The sequence below is a fragment of the Lycium ferocissimum genome, chromosome 11 (genome assembly GCF_029784015.1).
Source record: "Lycium ferocissimum isolate CSIRO_LF1 chromosome 11, AGI_CSIRO_Lferr_CH_V1, whole genome shotgun sequence".
Classification (NCBI taxonomy): Eukaryota; Viridiplantae; Streptophyta; class Magnoliopsida; order Solanales; family Solanaceae; genus Lycium; species Lycium ferocissimum.
The window spans coordinates 41,498,744-41,506,669 of NC_081352.1; the positions used below are offsets into that span (position 1 = coordinate 41,498,744).

The 7,926-nt window shown below is 32.1% G+C and overlaps 1 non-coding gene across 1 annotated transcript; it reads left to right on the plus strand.

Moving 5' to 3' along the window:
• Positions 1-754: 754 nt before the first annotated feature.
• TRNAC-GCA (transfer RNA cysteine (anticodon GCA)) lies at positions 755-826 on the plus strand. The gene has a single exon. It is a non-coding gene; the product is annotated as a tRNA-Cys (tRNA).
• Positions 827-7,926: the final 7,100 nt, after the last annotated feature.

The following is a 7,926-nucleotide window of genomic DNA, read 5'->3' on the forward strand; positions in this document are numbered from 1 at the left end:
ATATAAGTTTCATTGATATTACAACAACAACAACATACCCAATGTATTTCCATAAGTGGGGTTTGGAGAGGGTGGTGTGTATGCAGTCTTACCTTTACCCTATAGAGATAGAGAAGTTGTATTCGAAAGACCTTCGACTTTTGAGTGAAGCTATTTTCCAGTTACATTTTAGACAAGTAGTATTCCTTTTCTCTATCTTATATTCCTTAAAAGTTCAAAAATTTGATTCTTTTAAAGGACTTCAAGTGAAAGACTTATCAAGGACTTGACAACTCTGTTGAATAACGGCAAGCTCTGCCCCATGAGGAGTCTAACTATGAAAAAACAGTATGTTCAATCATTAACGAATTAAATGAAGTCATATGCAGATATACATAGATCATGTATAAATGCTTACATGTAAATGACCAGAAGATTTTATCAAAGCCAACTCATTAATAATTTTCCAAAAAGTGAAGTTTAATATAGATATAAGTAGAACGAGGATGTAAGGATGAAAGAAAAAAAGCAAGAAGTGAGTATGTGTTTGGAAGGAAACATGGACAATTTCTATGTTAAAAGAAAATAGACGGTAGTTAGGTTTAGGACTGAAAGTACACCACTTTATCTATCATTATGGGATTACTATACTCCAAGTGAAAGTAATAAGGTCATTTAGAGACCAAGTCCAGAATATTGGACTATTTTAGGCTTTTTTCAATATATGATAACAAATAATTATACCGAAAGAATTAATATTTAATTTATATAACAAGGGTCATTAGCTCAGTGGTAGAGCATTTGGCCGCAGATCAAGAGGTCACCGGTTCGAACCCGGTAGGGCCCTATTTTATTCTCCTTTTTAAGCTCAATCACCTAATGGTGCGGTATAATGAATAAGATCCCTCCACGCGTTGTTGTTTCATGGTTCAGTTTTCATCGTAGTCAAAATCAAACCACTATATTTGTTCGCTATATATACAAGTAATATACTAACTCTTTTTCTGTTTTCAGTTTCTTAAAAATTCAAAGATCTATCCTTTTAAATGGCTTCAAGTGAAAGACACATCATGAACTTGACGACCACGTTAAACGAATACAAACTCTAACCCTATGATCTTAGAGCAAGGAAAGTGATAGTTAAACAGTTATCTCATAGGCTCACTAGGATAAATCACATTAAATGAAGATGTTAATTTTTTATGCAAACATCTATGAAAAAACAGTTTGTTCAATCATTGTCGAACTAAACGAAGTCATACTGCAGATATACATAATCACGTATAAATGCCTACATGTAAATTATCAGGATATTTTATCAACGCCAACTCATTAATAATTTGCCTGAAATTGAAATTTATTATAGATATAAGTAGAAGGTTTAAGTAAGGATCGAAGAAAAAAGCAAGAATATATGTGTTTGGAAGGAAATATGCACGATTTCTCTATTAAAAGCTGATGGTAGCTAGGTTTAGAACTAAAAGTACACCATTTTATCTATCATTATGGGATTATTGATACTCCAAGTGAAAGGAATTAGGACATTTAGAGATAAGTTCAAAAAAGTGGACTATTTTAGGTTTTTTTTTTCAATATATGATAACAAATAATTATAGCAAGAGATATTATTATTTAATTTATACAACAAGGGTCCTTAGTTCATCGGTATTGACTACAGATTTGGACCTAACAGCCGGCCTAGTAATGGAAATAGCAATAGAAATTTCATTTTTGCTTACTCCATACCTCTGGGAGCTGGAACTAAGGGTGTCAAGTGGTCCGGGCCGGGCCATTTAAACGTGGGCCACAGGGGGCCGGGCCGGGCCGTAAGTTAGGGGCCGGGCTTGGAGAGGGAAAAGGGTGTCCGGCCCAGCCCACCCCGGATAGGGGCTACACCTCGGGCTAACCGGGCCGGGCCGGGTTATAGTTAGTGGGCCGGGTTTTTTTTTTTTAAAAAAAAATTCTAATACAAAAATAGACATTTACATTTACTAATAATAATAAAATTAACATTTACATCTAATGATAAAATTGCTAAATTAAAAAAAAGTTTAGTCGTCATCAAATTCAAAAAGCTAGCCGTTGTAAATTTAAAAAACTAGTCGTTGCTAATTCTATTTGAACTCCTAAATTTATGAATAACTTTACTTTGGTCATATTTTCAAACTATAAATACCCTTCCATTCTTCTTCATTTTCACATAATTCTTCCACAATTCTCTCTTTATCTAAATTTGTTATTCAACTAGTGTACATTACTTCACCTCCGCTTCTACAAGATGTTCGAAGATTAACTTGAAGTGCGGCGTGGATGCATTTTGAGCGAGTAAATGAGAAACATGTTAAATGTCAATATTGTGGTGACATATATCTCCACAAGTCCGGAGCGTCGGGTATTTTTATTAGGGGGGGTGGGGGAACGGTGTGTTGTGTAGACACTTGTGAAAAGGCATGAAATTGAGTGAAAGATTTATCAAAGGTATATTTGTTGAGATAAGTACTATCACAATCTAATATATACTCTATCGAAAATGTATCAAAGGTATATTTGTTGAGCAAATAAGATTGTCTAGCTTTAAAATACAATTTTAAAGAAAATTAAAGTGCTCCATAAAAAGAGACTCCTAATTTATTGGCATACAATGTTTTTAAAATACTTATTATTAGTAATAAATGTAGTACTTATCTTTTTTTTTTCTTTTTTTTTTTTATTTGAAGTGGCTTCGCATCTGGTATAGTATTGTCGGGCGCTAATTTTACTTCTTGTCCACCTATCCACGGCTAGCCCTAGCCCCCCTAATAAAGCCCACCTCTGACCCCTTACACCTCTCGGTGATGTCTAGGCCGGTGGTGGGTCGGGTTTAGGGCCGGGTTGAGTTAGTCCTTACCCCACTTGACACCCTTGATGCATAATACCATGTCAGCAACAACCATGCTTTTTGGAATGAATGGTGTTCTAACAATGGATACGAGTTGTACGAGGGTGAAATAATGACTCACTTCTAATATCCAAATGTGTGTGAAGGGAGTGGAAAGTGCCTTGGAGAATAGCTAACTACATCAACGACATTCGAAAGGTTGGTTGAAGAACATGAATTCACTAAACCAATGCTTTAGGGAAGTCGATCATCATGCTTGATAGATTGGCTAACCTAAGTCACGGACTTGATGAAATCCAAGTCTTCAACTTTTTTGCCAAGATCTTATAACATCAAGGGCTCGATAAATATGGATAGGTGGAACCTCACTAATCACTTTTAGGATCAAACAAGCAAAATCTTCTCAAATTGTGTGTGATCCTAAAGGTGAATTACTTGCCTTTATTAAGGTTTTGATTAGGCACTAGTAGTATAGTCTCGTCTAACAATGATCATGTACAAAATTTGGAATCAAACTCAATATTGTAACATCTTTCACATAAATGATCGATGGAGACAATGTTTAACCAAAAAAAAAAAAAAAAAAGGTCACCGGTTCGAACCCGGTAAGGCCCTATTTTATTCTCCTTTTAAGCTCAATCACCTGAAGATGTGGTATAATAAACAAGCTCCCTCGGTGAGTTGTTGTTTCATGGTTCAATCTTCATCTTATTCAAAATCATATCGTCATATATGTTCGTTATATATACAAATAATAAAGGGAAAAGGGTCAAAAATAACCCTCTACTTTGGAAAAAGGGCTAAAAATATCCTCGAACTTATTTTGGGTCAAAAATACCCCTCCCATCCTTAAAGTTTTCAAATATATCACTGTCTTGGGAAATTATCCCCAAATAACTAGAAATCGGTTTTTAAACCAGCTCCATCATTTAAACCCGACCAACTAAATAATAACCCATAAGATCCACTTATTCCCCCCAATATGTAGATTTGAAGTTTGAGGGAATTGGGGGAATGAGAATCTTATGGGTTATTATTTGAAGGTCGGCTTAAAATGATAGAGTGGGTTTAAAAGTGATTTCGGTTATTTTTGGGGATAATTACTAAGACAAAGGCTATATTTGAAAACTTTATGGGAGAATATTTTTGACCCAAAAAGTTCTGAGGATATTTTTTAGCCCTTTTTCCAAAGTAGAGGGGCATTTTTGACCCTTTTCCTAATAATATATTATTCTTTTTTTTATTTATTAAAAATTTAAAGATCTATCCTTTTAATTGGCTTCAATTGAAAGACACATGATGATGACTTGACGATCACGTTAAATAGTGACAAGCTCTAACCCCATGATCTTTAAGCAATGGAAGAGATCGTTAAATGGTTATCTCACAGGCTCACTAGGATAAAATCACATTAAATGAAGATGAGTTAATTCTTTAGTCTATCTATGAAAAAACATTATGTTTCAATCATTAACGAACTAAATGAAGTCCTACTGCATGTATACATAAATAATGTATAAATGCTTACATGGAAATGACAAGGAGATTTTATCAAAGCCAACTCATTAATAATTTATCTGAAAGTGAATTTTATTATAGATACAAATAGAGCGAGGGTCTAATTAATGATGGAGGAGAAGAAGCAAGAAGTGTATGTGTTTGGAGGGAAACATGTGAGATTCTTCGATTTATAATAGATCTTAATCAATATATATTATAAAGGTGATGTGGCACCTCTCTATGGCCTCCAATGATATTTATCTTTTTTTTTCCTTTTTTTGAATTTTCTCCTATTTTTCTACACCTATGTGCTATTAAAAAAAAATTAAAAATCACTTTTAAAAATAATTCTCAATCTACATAACTCATTTATTGCAATTACTGTTATTAACTACAATTCACTCTCTTTAGTAACCTTTAAGACCATGAATCATTTCATGAGTTATAAAAAACCTCCATCTATTTGCATTCTCTAATTAAATAACATGTCTCCTCAACTTTCTTTTACCTAAGTTTTTATGGTTTAATCTTCTATAAATAACAAGAATAACCATGGACGATTGAATTGTAATGCTAAAGTTGCTAACTACTTGAGAAGGTTGAACTACTATTCCTACCAGGGGCGGAACTACAGGGGTGCAAGGGGTGTCAATCGACCCCCTTCGTCGGAAAATTGCACTATATATATGGGGTCAATTTTTTTATTCATGTATAAATATTAATGTTGCATCCTTAACATATTGAAGAGCTTCAGCTCGGCGGCTGAGCGCCTACTATTGAGCCCACAGTTGGTTCGATTCTACATCTTAAATCTTTTTTAACCCTTTTTAAATCTAGTCCCTTTTTCTTGTTTTCCTTATTAAATGTTACGTTCAATGCCTTGATTCTCTTTGTGATAATATGGCACTCAAACAATTCCTTCAAACAATCATTTTTGTTCTTCGCTCTACCATATGGTACTTTGCCATTCCTTTTAACAATTTGCACCACAGTTTCATCTGCTAATTATTTTTTAAGTTGGGTAAGATACAAATCTTTGACTACAAATTCACAGAATTAGATTCCATCAAAAAGCAGTTACAACATTATTCTTTTGAAGCATTTCGTGATTATTTTGATCTTTTAGTTCTGGTTGTCTTCTGAAACAACCAAAATACTATGGTTGTGCTTCTATTCCCGTAAATGACTTTCTTTAACTTATTACTTTAGATATGATTCTTATTACCTCATTTCTAAGTTTTTGGTAATTCATTGATGTGTTACTTTTTTCTGATAATAATTTTTTAATTATTTCTTCTCTTCTATCTTTCCGATTCGGTGAGTGTAATTTACTTACCATGTTATGTTTTTTGGTAATTCATTGCTGTGTTACTTTGATTGATAATTATGTTTTTCTATTGATGTTGTTCCCCTTTTTTTTTTTCTTTTTTTTCTTTTTTTTGTGTGTGTGTGTGTCATTACGCTTTAGAATCTTGAGCGAGGTCTTTCGAAACGCCTTCCTATCTTAGAGATAGGGGTAAGGTTTTGTCTGTTTCTTTCCTAGACCCACACATTGTGGGATTTGTTGCCAGGTATGTTGTTGTTGTTGTCTGCTTTAGAATTTGGAAGTGGAATTTTCTATGTTGATCTTCATGGGTATGAGTTTTCTGGTAGTGAAAGCAAGTTTATTCAAGGTATTACAATTTCAGCTACCTCTCACCATATTTTTGTATCGCAATATTCCTATTTTATATTTCTTTTATTTCCTCCGCATTTTATGTGTGTGGTTTTTTCTTGTGTGTGCGTGTGATCAGTATAAACAAATAGATTAATTCTTTTTATTTATTTAGATGGTTAATATTTTATTTCAAAAGTTCTTCTTTCTTCTTTATTTTGTTTATCAGAACAATACATTTAACTATATTTTGTAATATTTCGATTCGTATTTGTTGAAAGTTATTAATTTATCTCATGAAATAATCTAAAACGGATCTCATCTGATCAAAGGCCTCTCGTATGATTGAACTGATGAAGTAAGAAAATAACAAAGCATTGAGGAAGTCGTTGGGAGAGGAAGATGAGAACTTCTATGTTATGAACAAAGTTGTTTGAACATATATGCGATTTAGTTACAAAATAAAACAGTTGTTATATATTAACTTGCTCTTCTACTTCTTGTTCTACGACGAATTCTCACGTTCTCTTTCTGTAACAAAACGAAAAAGAGTGTTTCTAGTTTTATGCATATCATTTTTGTCAGCATCTAATTAATTTGACCAAATTAATTTTTACCCCCCTTTTCTTTTCAATTATTTTTAATGGTGTAACACACGAGTTTTGTTAGAAGCGATATCCTGAAAATCTTAGTAGTCTTTGAAGTCGGTACAACAACATATTTATCATAGCTATTGATTATCAAAGCAGCGAAATATGACACATGTCTAACATGTTAGAAGCCAGTCAAATAATAAGCATGTAATTCTTTTAGAGTTTTTTATAATTCATTTCATGAATCACACAATATTAATATCTTTTATGTGAGTAAATAACACATGGCAGTGTTTGGCAAGTGAGAATTTTTTCAAATGATTAGTTGTAAAAATTATCGATATTGTGTAATTTATCATGAAATACATATTATCACCATACAAATCAACTATTATACAAAGTTTTGGAGAGAAAATTGAATAAAATTTAGAGGATTTTGAAAAAATTCAAATACAAAAATGAAGGTTGTTTTACTAGAGAAGAATGAGAGAAAGAGTGGGATTGTATGTCTCCTACGAGAATTCTGCTTTCAACTTAAAGGAAGCGATGGAATGCATACTAGAAGCTATTTACAAAAAGAAACATATTTTTTTAAATTTAGTATAAAATTTGGAGGGTAAATCAGGGTTATTACAAGAAAAAGTTATAAGAGAGAAATTATAAGATATTTGTAAGAACATGGCCATTTGATTCCAGAAGGTGAAAAACTACAATTGTTAGTACCTTAAGAGGAGTTAAATAAATCAAAGAAAAATGAAGGGAAAAAAAATATCGCACTATATGTAATAACACAGATATGTATCACTTCTTGATAGTATACATACGCATATTTAATGTCAATATATATAAATATTAACAATTATTTATTAAATTACTACTAATTATAATAATTCTTAGATCGAACTCCTCTCTTTCTATTTTCCTAGATATATTAAAGACGGGAGAATGGAAAGAGGAAAAAAAAAATAGGAAAAGAAAATAGTAGAACCAAGTTTCATGCTTGCTGCTAATTAGTCTATTTATAAAAATTGAATCGCTTACACACTTATATATGATCCTTGAACGAAAATCACAGCCATATGTGTGATTGAAAATTTTATATTAGTGATTTGATCAAATTTATGAATTAATTTTATATGCATATATAAAAACATTTTTTTATATCTTGTATATTAATAAAAATTACAGAAGAGATACTTTATTAAAATTATTATTGTCCTTCTGAAAGTAAACCACTTTATCTATCATTATAGGATTCTTGATACTCCAGGTGAAAGTAATACGATCATTTAGAGACTAAGTCGAAAAAAATTGACTATTTT